Source organism: Epinephelus fuscoguttatus, linkage group LG15, assembly GCF_011397635.1.
Source record: "Epinephelus fuscoguttatus linkage group LG15, E.fuscoguttatus.final_Chr_v1".
Classification (NCBI taxonomy): Eukaryota; Metazoa; Chordata; class Actinopteri; order Perciformes; family Serranidae; genus Epinephelus; species Epinephelus fuscoguttatus.
In genome coordinates, this window is record NC_064766.1 from 970001 (window position 1) to 988747 (window position 18747).

At 44.2% G+C, this 18747-nt stretch overlaps 1 protein-coding gene across 1 annotated transcript in view; it reads left to right on the forward strand.

The window, feature by feature from the left end:
• Positions 1-18747, forward strand: part of LOC125902799 (choline transporter-like protein 5-A) — a 304241-nt gene that overhangs the window by 253536 nt on the left and 31958 nt on the right. The gene's annotated exons all lie outside the window — the stretch shown is intronic.

Genomic DNA, 18747 nt, shown 5'->3' on the forward strand with positions numbered 1-18747 from the left:
TGAACGGTCATCAAAGCAGCAAGTTCCTTAATCCTGTGTAGGCCTAATGTTAGCTGGTCTTTCTTTGGTAGGTATGGAGTTGAAAGCGCGTTCCACCGGCAGATGTTATATCCAATTATCCGAAGTCGTCCATGAGAACCCTATTGTAATCGCGCTGTTTATTATTAGGGCCCAAGCAGGTCTCAACCCGCAAGGTCGCTATTGTTTTTCGAATGAATTTTTTTTTTTTTTTTTTCTTCCGCCCATATGATCGCATTTTTCACTGCCTGAACATACCCCAAAACTCACCAAACTTGGAATATAAGTCACACCTGGCGAAAAATTTTATAATCTATTGTCATCCTGAATTTCCACTACTAGGTGGCGCTAAAGTCAAGGAAAGTGCGTTTTGGCTCATAACTCCCATATACTTTGTGGCACATTGAAAAACCTTATATCCACGCCTTCAGTGAATTGTGCTGAATCTCGTGATATAGGCCACGCCCATTTCAGCCTACCGTTTTTTTTTTTCACAAATTTGCAAAATGTCACAAACCTACTTTTTCGAACTCCTCCTAGGCAATTTCACTGATTTGCACGAAACTTTGCACACAGCATCTGTGGAGTCTCCTGACAAAAAGTTATTAAAATAATTTCGAAATTCCAAAGAATACTGAAGTTATTAAATAACAACTTCCTCCAGATTTAGTACAAAACAGGAAGCAGGAAGTGTTGTGTATCCCCACATTGACGTGTCTGAATGACATGAAACTCAGTTTACTACTTCCCCATGAGCCCCCAAGGCTCTGTGTAAAATTTCAGGCGATGACCACCAGGTGGCGCTCTTTAAATTGAAGTATTTTATATCTCCACATTGGTTGCTCGGATTGACACGAAGCTTAGAACAATTATTGTCAATGCCCTCCTGAGGATATCTGACAAAGGAGTTACCAATCTGCCACTAGGTGGCGCTGTGGTGGCAGTCAAATTTAATATTTGGCACTGCGCCAACACCATAAAACTTATGGAAATCTCAAACACCAAAAATGACCAGCAGGTGGTGCTATTTTCAATGCAAAAGCGTTTTTGGCCCACAACTCCCATATAACACCTTATATCTCAGTGTTCCCTGAATTCAGCTGAATTGTGTGATGTAAGCCACGCCTACTTTTGCGGTACCTTTCCATTTGCAAAATTGCGAACAATGAAATACTATTTCGAACTCCTCCTAGGCGATTTGACTGATTTGCACCAAACTTTGCATGAAGCATCTGTGGACCCTCTTGACAAAAGGTTATTAAAAGAATTTTGATCGTCCAAAAAACGCCCAAAATATAAAACAACAAATTCCTGCACATTGTTTTAAAAACAGACAGTCTTTCATATCTTTACCAAATACGGTCGGATTACCACAACACTTTTGCTAATTGTGTTCCATGGCCCGATGAGGGTTTGCGCAAAATTTGGTGCAAATCGGCCAATATGTGGCGCTCTGGTGGCAGTCTAATTAGTGTGAATGGAAGTAAATTGGAAAACCTTCAAATTCTCTTCAAAACTCATCGACTTTCAACCTCTTCTTGTCCCTCATATTTTGAGCTAGAGACACCATGTCAACTTTTAAACAGTCAGAAGACCTTGAACTATTGGGCATGTATTCAGCTTCTAGTTTTTGGAAAAATACATATGTGGGTTGGGTGCCTACCTGTATACTGGAAATGTAAGTAAGAGATAACGTTTATTTTTTTATTTATTACAGCTGACAAGACTTCTAGGTGCACGGCCCCCGACGGCAGCATGCCCCGACGTGCGTGGACTGCGAGGGCCCATTCATCGCTGCTTGCAGCTTTAATTATTATTATTCTTTACCCGACTTTGTGCCCCAATTTCGCCCCTTTCCCAAATTTCAAAATGCTTCTAACTTTCCACATTTTCCAGCTGCATCCGAAATTCGATATTTTTGGGTGGTTGCACATGGTTGACGCGAAATGCCGAAATAGCACCCCCTACAAATTTTCAAAAAACCCTCCCCATTGGGGTTAGTTTGTTGTAGGCAAACGAAATTTGGTACGCACATGCATCATACTAAGAAGCACAAAAAAGTCTCTTGACGTCATGGTAAAATCCCAACAGGAAGTCAGCCATTTTGTTTTGAATTTTTTCGTTACGGCGATTTCCACAACTTAAATTTGAACGACCTCCTCCTTGGGATTTCGTCTGATCAACGGCTGTTCCGCCCACATACTTGATCTCAACAGCTTCAGACTTGCTGGACACGATGATGGCTCCGATCCGAACGCCCCGATAAGTTAATATCCCACCTTACTCATAGCTCCCCCCAGTGGTAACAGGAAGTGACCAGTTTTTACTTTAACATGTACTAATGCCACAAATTTGACCGCATCAACTTCATTCCACTTCTAATGCATGCAGAACAAGTTGGTGAAGCTACCTTATGAACGCTGTGAAGCTACATCTCATGGTGTCCATGTGGCGGCGTGGCGACTGTCGATTCCTCGCCACTAAATACGTTTGGCATTTTGATGGCTTCAACGACCTCCTCTCCTCATGAAAATGGATACACAGGTCAAGAATAGCAAGCTCTTGCATCTGACAGGGGCGTCGCCGATGGGGGGGACAAAATGCCTCTATAGCGCCCTCTTGAAATTTTCAAAAACCCCTCCCCATAGGGTTTTTTTTTGGAGTAGGAAGATGAAAATTGGTACAGATGTGTATGTTGTCCACACGCACATGAAAGTCTCTGGCACCAATGGTCTACTCCAAACAGGAAGTCGCCCATTTTGATTTTGACTTGTCATTTTGGCGTGATTTCCACATGTTGTATTTTAACGAACTAGTCCTAGGGATTTCATCCAATCAACTTCAAATTTTTTAGAGATCATCCAGAGACCATGCTGATGAAAAGTTATTAAAAGCTTTTCTCTATGTCAAGGGGCGTGGCCACTATGGTGCCTCCCTCGCCACCAAATACGTTTGGCTTTTTAATAGCTTCAGCGACCTCATATCCTTATGAAAATTGATACACAGGTCAAGAATGGCGAGCTCTTACATCTAATAGGGGCGTCGCCCATGGGAGGGACAAAACGCTTCTATAGCGCCCCCTTGAAATTTTCAAAAAACGCTCCCCATAGGGTTTTTTTTTTTTTGGAGTAGGAAGATGAAATGTCACGCCACGTCAGGGTTAACTTACTCTGAGTTTTCACATAATCGCTTCAGTTATGCGTGCTGCTGGGCCCCTGCAGTGGTGCGGGAGAGCGAGGGTCCGATCACAGCTGCTTGCAGCTTTAATTATTATTATTATTATTGTTGAAAAGTGAAGTATGAGGACATGGAAATATATTTCAGAACTTAGTATATGCCAATATTAAATCAATTTGATGCTTTGAATGCTCAGAAATTGCATTGCCAATGAATATAAAGTTAGAAAATACAATGTAACACAACTTCCGTATAAACCACACCCACTTCCGGGTTTTATCCAAATACCTCATACCTCATCAATGCGGTGTGTCCAGCATTATTGGCCCGTATTGGCCCGTTGGTGCTAATTAGCCTTTTATCTGCTGATTTGGCACGCTGAATCAGCATCAGCACAGCGGAGCTAATCAGTGAATGAAATCACTTTGATTGGCAGTTCATCTCAACGCATGAGAAGAGAAACACAGGTAATGAATGTAAACAAAGAGCTTAAGTCGAGATGTAGTGAGGTCAAACTTGTTAAATGAGTAAGACTGTTTTTCTTTAGCCATTGAGCCTTTTAGCAGAAATGTTTCCTGATGGTTTATGTTACTGTTGAAAATGTATGAATATAACCTGTCCTTTTAACATTGGATTGTGTTGTGATGTGAATGTGCTAACTGGCTAACTAGCGTCAAGACGGTCTTCAAGTTTCCCTTTTTTAAATGATGAATACAGACTACTGCCATCTGCTGGCATGGAGGGATATGAAATTTTACGCAGGTGCAGAACTTACACCCTTGTTGGCCATTGGTTGGGTGTGTTTATATGTAAAACAGAGTAAGGCAAGCCATTCCTTTGCTATCCTAGAATTACCAATTTCACGTACTGTTACTGTGCTAATGTAAGATAGGGCCAGTTGGGCCCAATCCCAATATCCCCCCTTGTCCACTACCCCTTAGCCCTTGGCCCTACCCCTAGCCCTTGCCCACTACCCCTTGGCCCTTGAAATGAAGCAACGAGGGGTAGGGGTTGAAATCTTTCCCTAGGAATTGGGACACCACTCAATGCATCACTGCGTCGGTTACGTTAATGCATGCCTAACTATTTTAAACAATGGAGTCTCCGATTGAGCTCATCCTACCTATCACGTTTGCTGTATTCAGTTTGATGAACGACAGACAACAGCTAGCTAACCAGCTAACATTACGAGGCAGCATAGTTTTACTAGCTGGCGTGTTATTGTAATGTGAAAAATCCGACAATTTTGCAGAACAGGACAGATGACAGACGCCAGATACTGCGAGCTAGCTAGCTAGCTAACAAGCAACCTGACAACGGTAACGTTAGCTATGCATGAACTTTTTCCCCCGTCTCTTGCCCGGTGGTAGCCATGGCGACATCTACCCCTTGCTGGCAAGTCAGCATCTGAAATCCCTCGCTCCGAAACGCTAGTTTCATACCCACTACCCCTCGTTACGTCCCCTACCCCTACACGCAAAAAAGAATTGGGACACCCCGACCCCTCACGGGAACGCGCAAATGTAGGGGTAGGGCCAAGGGGTAGGGCTAAGGGGGGCGGGGGAATTGGGACAGATCCTTACATTACTACTCAGTTCATAAATGTAAGATGTTACTGTTGTGCTGCTTGTAGCTTGCAATTCCATGGTTATAGATAGGCTAAACTGGGAAAGGTTGTAGTAGTACAGTGGATTAGCAGATAAATTGTGCACTTTTTGAAAAAAGCATGAAATTTCTACCATACTTTGTACATACCATAAGGTTTATTTTCAGATGTGAAGGGAAGTCAAATTTGACCTCTGAGGCCCGGGAGAGGTCAAATTCAAGATGGCTGCCAATAATTCAAATATGCTTAACTTTGGAACCAAACACAGTAGAAAAACGTTTAAGGTGTCATTTCCAACTAAATTGAGGATGCCCATTCAGTTGATGATACTTTTGAAATCACCAGAATTCAAGAAAATGCATTTAGGTCAAAGTCATGGTCAAATTATGCAAAAAGGTGCAAAAGATGGTTTATTTCTAAGTTTCCAACATAATAATAGTAATGATCATGATCATTAAAAATGTATTTACTTTACAATATTTCAGTAGGCCTACTATGCTTCCTATACTGAAACTTGCTTTGAAATCAGTAATAACACGTATACATTTACATGCCAACTATTAGCTCTCAAGCCTGTTTGATACCAGAGGCACAGTATTGAACTAGGCTACTTTGCTATCATCATTAATTCAGCTATAGTCCTACTTCACACAGATGACCAAGCTGAAATCTCTAGAACATGCACTGTTCAATCATTCAACTGACTTCAGCTCATGTCTGTTCCAGACTGTCTTTTAGTTTAGCTAGCAGAATTATTTTGATCAGTGCCCACCTTTTTCTTTTTTTTTTTTTTTAACCACAGAAGCTAGATAGCTAACTAACTAGGCAGGCTCAGTCCCGGCTACAATCAGATTCAATATATTTGCATGTTAAAGCTTCACTCAAGTATACTTATATTGGTGGTGTTTCCCAGATGGTCTGTAGCGCTAAGAGCTTCTTAAGAATGCTCATAAGCCTCCCGTGAAAGAAAAACGCATTTCCCAGATCACTCTTAGCTTAAGATCTTTCACTAAGAAGGAGTTGTAAGATAAAGCTAACCCACTCTTAACAGTCTTTTTAGTGACCAAATACTCACAGATCCAGCTGCGTCAGGCAAATTAATAATACACTAAGCTTTCTGACTAATTACTGTCTGAGTAATTTTTTCCCTGGTTTTCTGAGTAATATTTTCTGTTTTTCTGAGTAATCTAAGTAATAATGTTTTTTCCTGAACGAGGAGACGAGATACTTCAAAATCTTGTGAGAAGCTCCCACCTGGCACCTGCAAGTGACCGGTGCCTGCGTAAAGTCGACAAACTAATGATAACACCATCTATATGACTTAAAGACAAGAGTATCTCCCAGTGTCTCAAACCCAAAACAAAGTGAAACTGGATTAAACTAAATGAGCGGGTCCTTACTGTGCATAAGTAAACACTTTGAATCTTGAATCTATATGTTTTATGAAGAACCTATGTGCGCTCAAAGCTGTGGCACAAGTTACGCACCGAAATCTGGCAGAAGAAAAATAATAATAAGAAGAAAAATAAGTATGAGGAATAACAAGTGTGTTCCTCTATGTGCTGTGCACATCAGGCACACAAATAAAATGAATCATCATGACTATCATTGATCATAATTTGTCCGCACATATCCCACATCTGTATGCACATATGAGAAACACATCCACCATCCAACCCTGCGACAGTCAGATATCAGGCAACTGACAGGCGTAATTGAGCTCAGCTGGAACCACATCAATGGATGCTTCACCCGCTACTCTATATAAAGGCGTTGCCACATCACACATGTGTGAGATACCATGGCTGCTTTACAGCATATTCTCGCTGCTAACCAACAGTGTCGCCGGGTGTGAAGCCGTATGTAAATGCAAAAATGCATTTGTGCGTTTACATATACATATCAGCACTTCAGCCCATTCGACGTGCTGTTAGACTGGGCTGTCCAAATGAAATACCGAGATACAACACCTCATCAACTAGTGTCTCCACACATCCGGAGGGCAACCTGGTGCAATTTTGCCCTCAGCCTGGAGGTGCAGTAGGAAGGAGGTGCCTGGCTGCAGTGCGTTTTTACGCAGTGGGGAGCTTCCTGGACGTGGTGGGAGACGGCACCAGCCTCAGTAAGGCATCTGTGTTTTTTTTTGTTTAAATATAATACATTTCCTTATGATTCTCTTACCAAGACTACTTAGAATTATTAGAACACACATACACACGAGCAGCAGGGAATTAGTACATTAGGTAGCAGCGCTGTGTGTGACTTATGCGCTGATTAAGTGGTGGGTGATCGATTTGCCTAACATCGATTGTTTCAGCACCGTGGTAGTGGACAGCTCCTGTTTAGAGCTTCTTAAAAGGCGATCTTAAGAGCGATCCTTAGAGGGGCATTAAGAACGCATCTGGGAAACACTTGTATCTTAGCAACCCTTCTTACCAAAAACGTTCTGAACTGTGCTCTTAAGTCTTAAGATCGCTCTTAACTGGGAAACACAGCCATTGTCTGTACATAGTCAGTCAGTTTACCTGGTAGGATATTTATGTCAGAAGTGCTCTCTGTCTCGTCACTTGTGCATGTGTAGCCTACTCATCATGTTGCCTACTGACTACATCGCTACTGGCATTAGCTACTGATGCTCTAGAGGGCCATCTGCTGATAATGATGGGCGTAGCAGGAAAAAATAACCACACATCCCAGTAAATGATAACTAATTACTGAATAATACATGACAGTAAAAAGTAATTTAAATATTTTTGGGGTCCATTTATAAAAAAAAAAAAAAAAAAAGAGAGAGGAAAAGGTTTTGCTTTTTGTAAGCAAATTTTTACCTTGACCTAAATGCATTTTCTTGAATTCCATTGATCTCAAGAGTATCACTAACTGAATGGGCACCCTAAACTTAGTTGGAAATGACACCTTAAATGTTTTTCTATTGTGTTTGGTTCCAAAGTTAAGCATATTTGAATATTATTGGCGGCCATCTTGAATTTGACCTCTCCCGGGCCTCAGAGGTCAAATCTAACTTCCCTCCACATCTGAAAATAAACCTTATGGTATGTACTAACTGTTGGGATTCACAGGACCACAGATGATTTATCATATGGTAAAATCATCACTGGACAATTTAAAGGCTTTTTCCTCTGCATGCTCTTTGTCTTCAAACAAAGAGGGCTATGCGACAACCATCTCCACAGGAGATCTCACCTCACACCTCAGTGAGACCCAAGTCTCACAACTTGATTGGACAGGACTTTTTCAGTGACATGTGACTCTGTGATGTCACAGGCATCCTGGAAAGATCTGCTCCCTTCCAACAGACTTTTCTCTTCTTGCTCCAGCTGCTGTAGCAGCTGCACCCCTCTTTCCGGCTGGGTCTGGGCCAGCAGAGGCCCAAACCCCTGCCCCCCTACCCCCAAAACTCTGCAAGGACCCCGAGCGACCAGCTTCCTCGGATCAGAACCTTTGGAACAGAGGACACAACAAAGACTGCAGCTGAAACCACACCTTCCCAGCCTTCTTCTGCCGGCTAACAAAGCAGTACACCACCAAGTGACTCTTTTTCCCATCCACTCAAGGATCGGTAATGTAACAACTGGGCATAGCTTATCACAGCTTTACAGGCTAAGCAAGACTGTTTGACTTGTTGTATGTGATTTGATGCTGTTCATTGAGTTATTGTTGTGATTGTTGGCAGTTAGGTCACTGATTAGTTGGCTTCGCCAAAGCTAAGTGTTTAGTTTGCTAATACTGTTCACAAACAGATTCTTGCACACAACTAAACAATCTCTGCACTAATCCAAACCGTTTGCAACACATGTCAAACTGACATAGACTCATTAACAAACGGGCTTTCAACAGAGCTACACCCAAACAGGCATTTCAAAGTTCCCGCTTCTTTTCCTTTGTCTTTGTCCTGACCACACGGTCAGACAAACACCTCCCCCGAAACTGAAGCAGCCTTGATTCGGCTGGAGTAAAGTGGAGACCCCCTGACTTCAACGAGACCTTAATTGCCGCTGCGCTCTAAGTGACCCGAGTAACTGTACATTCACAACAAAAGCTGTCAGAGCTGCAAAATAGCTGAATTCACTCTAGCAGCGCCGCTAGTAAAATATTTGTGGCAGCAAAAGCAGCTCAAGTTGCTCATGACGTCAAATTCGAATATGCGTCTCAATTTAAAGAAGCTGCAAAGCACGTTACTGGCTGGAGCACAGAAATGTGAATTTGTGCATTTGCCTGAGTACAGAAACTTTCACGTTTGGATAGTGGAAACAGAATAAAAAGTCTAAGTAGGTCTGACATTAAACACACACAGCCTGTGTTGTGTTCAGGCGTTGTCACGTAAATAACAAATTCCAGCCCTTGAATAGGCCATAGCACAACACAGCAGCATGTCAAGTGTGCTGAACCGAATATGAGCACATTTTTTTGATTTGTTATCCCCCCCCCCCCCCCAAAGCTGTAAACCTAGGAAAGACGCTGTCAGTGGTTTGGGTTTGAGTGCCCACAGTGCGAATAGTTAAACTGGTGGTATGGAGAGCAAATGAATTATATTCCCACTAATAACAAGCATTCCACAACACAAAGAAATTGTATAAGTACGTGCACTTGTCCACAGTTGTTATCGATTCAACATGAAAGAAGACACTGCTGCCGTGTGGTACCTGCGTGGATGTAGCTGCCATCGGGTCTGTGTTCACAATATCCTCTGGGACCATGAACAGCACGGGGAATATCATCGGCTGGTGCCAATGGAGGTTCCAGCGCTACTTCAGGCTGAACATAGATCAGTTTGACAGCTTGCTGCTTGTTTTGAAGTAGGAATGATTGTGTGGTAGGAACTAAAAGTTTCCAAGGATGTTTTCTGGGTTCCACACAAGCGATGGACATCTACATTCAGATTGGTTCCTGGTCATTTGCAGCTCAAACGCGTCATAGCTAATTTGCATAAAGTTAACCAGTCTTCAACTTTCATTTGCAGTTCAATTCGCCAATCCGCCACCGCTCATCGCTTTTGCAGCCCAAAACGCCTCTAGTCCACACATGTCCACTGAAAATGAATTAGACCTGTCGCCTTTGCAGCTCTGGCAGCTTTTGGTGTGAATGTACAGTCAGGCAGCAGGAAAGTGAGAAAAGCAGAGGAGAGACAGGTGGCTCCCTCCCACAACAACAGCCTGTCTTTGTTGAAAGTGTTTCTCGATTCTCCGGCTTGTGACCCGGAAATTGATCTCAGCGTTCCATCTTGAAGGGTGTCCCGATTCCTAAAAAGCAACTCCGGTATTGAGGAGTCTTGCTGGAGAAGCTATAAGCAAGGATAAACCGGTGTATTCTATGTGGAGGTATTTTTGGCACCTGATGTTTAAAAGAGGTGCGACACACAACTGTGAGGGAGAAAGAGAAAATATACTCTGTATAGATAGATATGCATGAGTGTGTTTGTATGTGTGAGTGTGTGTTGTGATGATGATTGAGTGATATACCATAAAACTTAAAATAAAAGTCTAATCCTGTCTCCTGACACGCTAGTGTCTCTGATGTGCTGTCTGTTGGAGCTAGATTAAATTAATGATTTATAACTGATATATACTGCTAAAAAAATTAGGGAATTAGGGAACACTTAATTTACACATCAGATTTTGGTGAATAAATTATTCTAGTTGAATATCTTTACTGATGTACATTGTATAATTTGATGAGAAGAAAACTGCATAACAACGGTCAATGAAAAACCAAAATCATCAACCCACTGAGGGTTGAATTCAAAATCACACTGAAAATCAAAGTAAAAAATTTAAATCAAAGGCTGATCCAACTTGCGTGAATTTTATCACGCCAACTCATAATGTGACTCGGAAGTGTGTTTGGCTCCCGCGTGCTTGTATGCATCCCTGACAATGTCTTCGCTTGCTCCTGATGGTGTCCTGGGAGATCTCCTCCAAGAGCTGGATCAGGGCATCAGTTAGCTCCTGGACAGTCTGTGGTGGTGCTTTGCGACATCAGATGCACAATACATAATGTCCCATTGGTGTTTAAAACCCTCTGGGGTCTAGGGGATAATTGGCCGTTTTTGACTACTTTTCATTTTACCTTTAAATTTCACCTTAAAAAACTGTTTACTTTGCCTTGTTTGGTATCATTCTTTTCAGCACAACCTCACCTGTGTGACTTTACAATTATTTTGGCATTTTGACATACTGTATTAACACACTGGACCTAAAATCACACAAAAAAAATAAAATCAGAGTAGGACAAAGTTTGATTTTTTACTGTGAAAACCACAGACATGTCTAACGAACCATTTTTGTAACTTAGAATGGAAATATAAATTGTCAACTCAAAAACTTATGAACAAATTTAGCAAACAACAAAGTTAACTATTTACATGAAAATGCAGGCAATGCCTCAGGCGTCTTTTGAACAACTATTTACAACTATTTACAAAATAATCAGATGCCACACAACTTATTTGTGCCACTCTGAAAGCAACTCCTTTTCACCACAATACAGAGGGGCACATCACAGGCCTGCAACTTCCAGGGTGTGTCACTCCTCCTGTTGTCCACCTGTCTGCACTTCAGTCTGCCTTTGGTGGCTTTTTGGCTTGCATCTGAGGCTTTGACAATGGGTACAGGAACATGATCAGCTCTCCTGCTCTGAGGAACACCTTCATTGTCCATGCCACAAAGCTGACTCACCAGCTCCACCATGAAATCTTTGTGTGCCATGGGCTGAACCTGCTTGGCATTGCTCATCTCATGGCGCAAGATGAAGGCGTTTGTTGCTGCAATGTCCAAGAAGTGCAGCAAGCAACACAGTCCTGTACCAGTGACCAGTTTTTCTGTGGGTGGAGTAATACTGAATGAGCTGGTCTGACAGGTCAACCCCACCCATACTCTGGTTGTAGGCCACTATTGGTGTGGGACAGGGAAAGTCTCTCACAGCCCAGCGTCCATCTCCATCCTTCACCTTTCTTTGCACTGTGTCACCTGAAAATGCAGGATGGATGGTGGAGCACACAGACACCTCCTGTGTGTCCATCCACTTCACAAAAACAAGTGGGCCCTCTCTGATCCATCTCACTGATCCTCTTTAACATATTTTGGTGAGAGCATTTGCCCTCCCTCTGGGGCATTCTTTTGTGCTCTCCCTGTAGGTGTCACATACTCCAAATTTCATGCTGGCCAGGTCCATGAACAGTTTGGGACTGGTGTAAAAATTGTCCATGTAGACATGGTACCCAGTGCCAAGACAGGATGGCTAAATAAGGTTCATGGCCACATCATAAGACAGCCCATGTTCACTTGCAGTTACTGTCTTGCCAGTGTATATGCTGAATCTGATGGTGTAGCCACTGCTTGACTCAGCCAATACAAAAAGTTTAATCCCCCATTTAGTTGGCTCGTCCTTCATGTATTGTGTCATGCCAGAGACCTGACTCTAAACAATTTGTCATGGCCTGGTGTTCCCTTCTGTCTGTCATTATGAGCATCCCTCTCAGGATCACTGAGGTGGATGTTCCAAAATATGGATCTGAACCTGTCTCTTGTCATCACTTTGGCTGGAAGGTGTACAGACAAAATGTGATTTTGTCTCCAGTAGTCTTGGAGACTTGGCAGGGGCACCAACGACATGTACATCAGAAGACCAAAAAACTTGTACAGATCTTCTGTCTCTATGTCAGTCCATTTGTACTTTTTCCCTAACTCCTTGTTTTTTCCAGCATTTTTGTTTGTGTTGCTGCAGATTGTCTTGACTGTGTCAGTGGCAAAAAACAATAGAAAAAGGTGTCTCTACCTGGACTCATGGTGTTCTCCGTGGCTGGAACCTGCTTACTGCTGGGGCAGTGTCAGCATCCTCCTCCGTCTTCCAGGGCTCAGAGTTGAGGCGTGGCTCTGGCTCTGCTGCCTGTGCCAGCGGAGACCGGGACCGGGTGGGCGCGCTACGCTGTTCCCTCCTCTGTGCGGACCTCCGGGTGCCACTTGGTGCGCTCGTCAGAGGCTCCTTTTCCTCTCTCTCCTCTTCCAACACAAACGATAGATCATCCCCTTCATCGTCAAAGTCCTCACTCTCTGACTCCTACTCCAGCTTCGCATTTCCCTCCGCTCCATCCTGCTCAAAGAGGAGATGCAGTGCCTGCTCCACATTCAGGAGTCGCCTCATTGTTTTGACATGCAAAACTAAAAACACGATTGCACGACACACTAAACACACTGCACTATACACCAAACACACTACATACTAACCATACACTCTGAACATGCTAAATATCACAAATCTCTAACTATTTCTCTGCTCACTATCCTTATCGCTGTCTCTCTCTTGCCGCCGTCGCTCCCACAAACTTTCCTCTCTTCCGTAGCAACAAATGCTGCTGTTGCCATATGATTTTTTTGTTTGGTTGATGTGGCATATTTTTCCACCAATTGAAAAGGGGGTTTGGTGTGTTTTTTTGTTTTTTTTTTGCTGTTGTTGTTGCTTTCAGCACTTTCGTCAGCCCGAATAGCCCGTTTTTACCATTTCTTCCAGCACTAAACGTGCACCAAACGTGACAACAATATTCAGGTAAATCATGGTGTTTATTATTTATCATAAGTCTGGTTTTATATGGCCTATCAACATAATTTTAAAAGTGGTTCAAAGTCTGAAGTTCGCACTTTCCGCACAAAATGAAACGGAGACTCAGCGAGGCTGTGACTTGCTGCTACATCCTCTTAAATCGGTCAAGTGATTTTGACGCACCGGTGCGGCTGTGGACTCCAGAGGGTTAATTGGATTTAGCACCAGGAGGAACCCAGGGCCCGCTGCATTAGCGTAAGGTCTGACAATTGCTGTGAGGATTTTATCCAGGTACCTAACAGCAGTCGGGTACCATCTACTATGACATGGAGGTCTGTGCGAAGGATATGCCTGCCCGGAGCATCACTGACCCACCACCAAACCAGTCATGCTGGATGATGTTACTGTCAGCATAATGTTCACCACGGTGCCACTAGACTCTTTTATGCCTGTCACATGCTCAGTGTGAACCTGCTGTCATCTGTGAAGAGAACAGGATAGCAATGGCGTACTTGTCAGTGCTGGTGTTCTCGGGTGAATGCTGTTGTAAATTTCTACAAATTTGGGAATGTTGAGAATTACAATAGTAGGCCTCATCGGGGGGGGGGGGCACCAAAAATGTGGGGAAACTACTGGTATTACAATAGGCGGGGATACTATTTGTTGGAAGGATTTCTGAGTTCTTGACAAAGCAGAGGTTGATTATTCATTCACTCTTGTGCAACAACAGGCAGGTATGATTCCAAACATATATTTATTCATAAAGGAAGCAAAGCAAATGAAACACACAAATTCTAACTAACTGACTATATACAGGCGTGTGTGTGTGAGAGAGAGAGAGAGAGAGAGAGAGAGAGAGAATTAAATGGCTGACAAAGGAAAACTCCAAGATGGCGAATCAAAACTGGCTTCAGATTGAGCAAACTAACCTCACTTAGGGTATTGGTTAGTTGACTTCGCCAAAGCTAACTGCAGACAATCACAACAATAACTCAGTAAACAGCATTAAATCACATACAACAAGTTAAACAGTCTTGCTTAGCCTGTACAGCTGTGATAAAGCTATGCCCAATTGTCACGTTACCAATCCTTGAATGGATGGAGAAAAGTTGGTTTGAGACATGCTGCTTTTGTTGGCTGGCAGGGGAAAGCTGGAAAGAGCTGTGGTTCCAGAAGCAGTTTTTGTTGTGTCCTTTTTCCGAAGGTGCAAATCCGAGGAAGCCGGGTGCTCGGGGTCCGTGCAGAGTCCTGAGCATAGTCTGGCAGATGCTGAAGGACCTCAGTCGCCTCAGAAAATAGAGCCGGCTCTGGCCCTAACTGTAGAGAGCGTCAGTGTTCTTAGCCCAGTCCAGTTTATTGTCAGTGTGTACCCCCAGGTACTTATAGTCCTCTACAATGTCCACACTGACCTCTTGGATGGAAACAGGGGTCACCGGTATCTTGGTCCTACTATCCACAACCAATTCCTTTGTCACTGCCACGTTGAGCTGCAGATGGTTCTGCTCACACCATGTGAAAAAGTTATCCACAGCAGCCCTGTACTCATCCTCATCACCCTTGCTGATACATCCAACTATGGCAGTCATCAGAAAACTTATGAAGATGGCAGGTCTCAATGCAATAGCTGAAGTCCATGGTGTAGAGAGTCAAGAGGAAGGGAGAGAGGACAGTACTGGGGCCCCGGTATTGCTGACCACTCTGTCTGACACACAATGTTGCAAGCGCACATACTGTGGTCTGCCAGTCAAGTAGTCTACAATCCATGACACCAGGGGGGCATCCACCTGCATTGCTGTCAGACTGGCACCCAATAGAGCTGGACAGATGGTGTTAAATGCACTGGAGAAGTCAAAAAAGCACAGCACCCATCCTGCTTCACAGCTGTTTGTCCTGCTGCCCTCAGGCAGGCGTTTCAGGTCCATCAGAACCAGGACAAACAAGCTCAGAGACATCTTCTTCCGACAAACTATCACACCTGCGGTTGAGCAGGTACATGATGGCGCCCTCCACTCCAAGTCGGGGCTGATAGACAAACTGGAGGGGTCCCAAGAGTGGCTTAACAATGGGCCAGAGCTGCTCCAAGACGAGTCTCTCCAGGGTCTCCATGATGTGGGAGGTCAATGCCACGGGTCTGTAGTCCTTGGAGCCACTGGGACGCTGTGTCTTTGGCACATGAACGAGGCAGGATGTCTTCAGCAGTATGGGGACCCTCTGGAAACTCAGGCTCATGTTGAAGACATGCACTCCACATAGCTTTGAGCACCCTGGGGCTGACACCATCAGGGCCTGCAGCCTTGAGTGGAGTCTCATCAGCTGTTTTCTCACATGGTCAGCAGTGAAGCACATTGTGGAGGTGATAGGTGGAGGAGGGGTGTAGTCCTCACGATGGAGAGTACAGTCAGTCTGGCCACTGGGGGAGGAGATGTGAGGAGAGTTCACAATGGATGGGGGTGTAAGAAGGAGGAGTGGGGGAGGGTGGAGTGGGTGATGGCCAGCAGTGTCAAATCTTTTAAAAAACAGATTTAGTTCATTGGCTCTGTCCACACTGCCTTCAACTCCAATGTTGTTGTTGGTCCTGAAGCCAGTGATGGTCCTAATTCCACTCCAGACCTCTCTCATGTTGTTCTGCTGGAGTTTCCACTCCAGCTCCCTCCCATACCTCTCCTTAGTCTCCTTGATCTTCACCTTCAGTTCCCCCTGTATTGTTCTCATTTCCTCCCTGTTACCAGCTCTGAAGGCCCTCTTCTTTGCATTCAGGATAGCTTTGATGTCCTTTGTTACCCACTGTTTGTTATTTGGATTACAATGGACAGTCCTGGCTGGGACAGTGGAGTCCACACATAAACTGATATAGTCCATGATACACTCTGTGAGCCCATTAGTGTCCTTCCCATGCAGCTCACAGAGTGCCTGCCAGTCTGTCACCTCAAAACAGCCCTGCAGTGTCTCTTAATCCTCCTACGACCATCTCCTCACCGTCCTCTTGGTCGCAGGCTGGTTCCTAACTGGAGGTACATAGCAGGGGTTGAGGTGCAACCCCTGCTATGTACAGGTTGTGTATCAGGTTGTGGTCTGACCTACTCAGAGGGGGGAGGGCGGAGCAGCTGTATGCATCCAAGTCCAGGGTTCTCCCTTCTCTAGTTGGACAGCTCACATACTGAGTAAAGTTCGGTAATGTTGTTGCCATGGTGACGTGGCTGAAGTCAGGTTGGCAGAGGGGGGGATGTAAACAGTCACTATAATATACACATATAATGTGAAAACTCCAATAATACGGCCTGAGTCCAGCAGCGAACAGTCCAATGTCCGGGCAACAGATTCGTTCCTAGATAGTAATGTGGGCAGGACTGTACCATCGGTTGTTGACCCAAAACGGCAAGCCGCCCCCCCCTCCTTTTTGCTCTCGGTGCAATCCCGGTCCACCCGAACAGTCTAAAAGCCGCTGATGGAGACATCTGGTATGACCTGGTGCAGCCATGTCTCAGTGAAGCACATCACACTACACTCCCGTTACTTCCCAATCAGCATGTTTGGGATGGCGCAGCTTTAAATGTCAGTCATTAAAATACAAAATACAAGTAGTTACGTAATGAAGCCAAAAATTTGGAAAACTAAGAAATCAAGCAGGAGCGACTGCAACAGGCTGCACGCACGGTCGGCGCATACGCACTAAAGTATATCTCTAAAGGGTCTTCATAATTTGGGATGCCATGGGTCTGTTGTCCTTGGAGCCACTGGGACGGCTTTGGCACAGGAACGAGGCAGGATGTCTTCCACAGTATGGGGACCCTCCGGAGACTCAGGCTCATGTTGAAGACATGCTGAAGTACCCCACACAGGACGAAACAACCAAGATCCAGGAATACATCAGGAAGATGGCCCCCAAAGAAGAGCTGCTAAGTGGAAACCTCAGACAGCAGAAACCCAAGAATGCAGAAGAGGAGGACAAACCATCATGGAAGGACAAGCCCTTTCACAGAATGAAGAAGTGGCTGACATCAAGATATCCTACCAGTGGCTTGAAAAGGCTGGACTGAAAGACAGCACAGAAGCACTAATCATGGCAGCACAACAACAGGCACTTAGTACAAGATCAACAGACCCCCAAACTGGGAGAGTGGCTCCAGCAGATTTCAGGTACAACATCTGAGGTCTCTATCCAGAAGAGTGCAGTCTTAGGAACAGCTAAGAAACTGCGCAGAACCCTAAAACTCCCAGGCCTCTGGTAGGAAACCCAAGCTTGAGGAAGACACATCACCACCCCTATGGAGTGGGAGGGGGATTTATATATATATGTGTGTGTGTGTATATATATATATATATATATTTCAGATGCTTGTATCCGTGATCTCATTCTTTCGGTCACTAATCCTGCTGGCTAATCTACCGCCTAGACCCGGCAGCGTGTGTATGTTTTCCCCGCTATAGTGTACCCCTGCAGGGCTGCTACCAGCGGACTGTCCATTCCTCTGCTCCTGCCAGGCTGGTCTTTCAGATAGATAGATAGATAGATAGATAGATAGCCTTTATTGTCCCATGGGGAAATTTGTTTTCACATCTGTCACAACATTTGGATACATAAAACACCATGCACAAACACGACCAAACTTTGAACAACATATGAATACACACACAATGCACAAAAAAAGCACAGGAAAGAGATGGGTTCACATAACAAACACCTGTTTAGTCTGTGTGAAGATGTGATACATTGTTTCATCGGGAAGGTGGTTCATGTGGGAGGATTGGCACATAAGCGCGGGAAAGAGATGTGTATCCACAAAAGACATTGTTCAGTCTGAAATGTGTGCTGTGTGTGTGTGTGTGTGTGTGTGTGTGTGTTGGGGTGGTGTGTATGGGGATGTTTTCTCATCTGATGGATGAATATAATCTGGATACCCATTCATTTCCTATGGCGGTCACTTTTGACCGGGAACACCTCAGGTGTAACAAGGTTGACTAAACCACTCAAAATTCAGTGAAAGTGGTGATCATCACTTTTATATGCTCAACTGCACAGTGTGGAGGATATCATAAGGCCTTGAGGCAATCAGATGTAAAACACAATATTTATGAGTGTTTTAAGCTGTAAATCGGTCAGATTTGACCGGAACTTTGCTTACATAAGTATAACCCCAAGCTGCTGGGATGGGGGGGGTGGACTCGCTGTGCTATATTATGAGATCATTAAAGTTACTGCTGTTACAGTTCCCAATCACACGTCTTTCAACGCTTAGCTGTAAAACTCACAGGTCCTAAGCCCATCATTATTGCTGCCATATACCAACCACCAAAGCCTTCCTCTGTTTTTCTACCTGAATTCTCCTCAATGTTAACATCTGTATGTGCCCTACTGCCATTGTCCTGGGTGACTTTAAAATTCACACCAA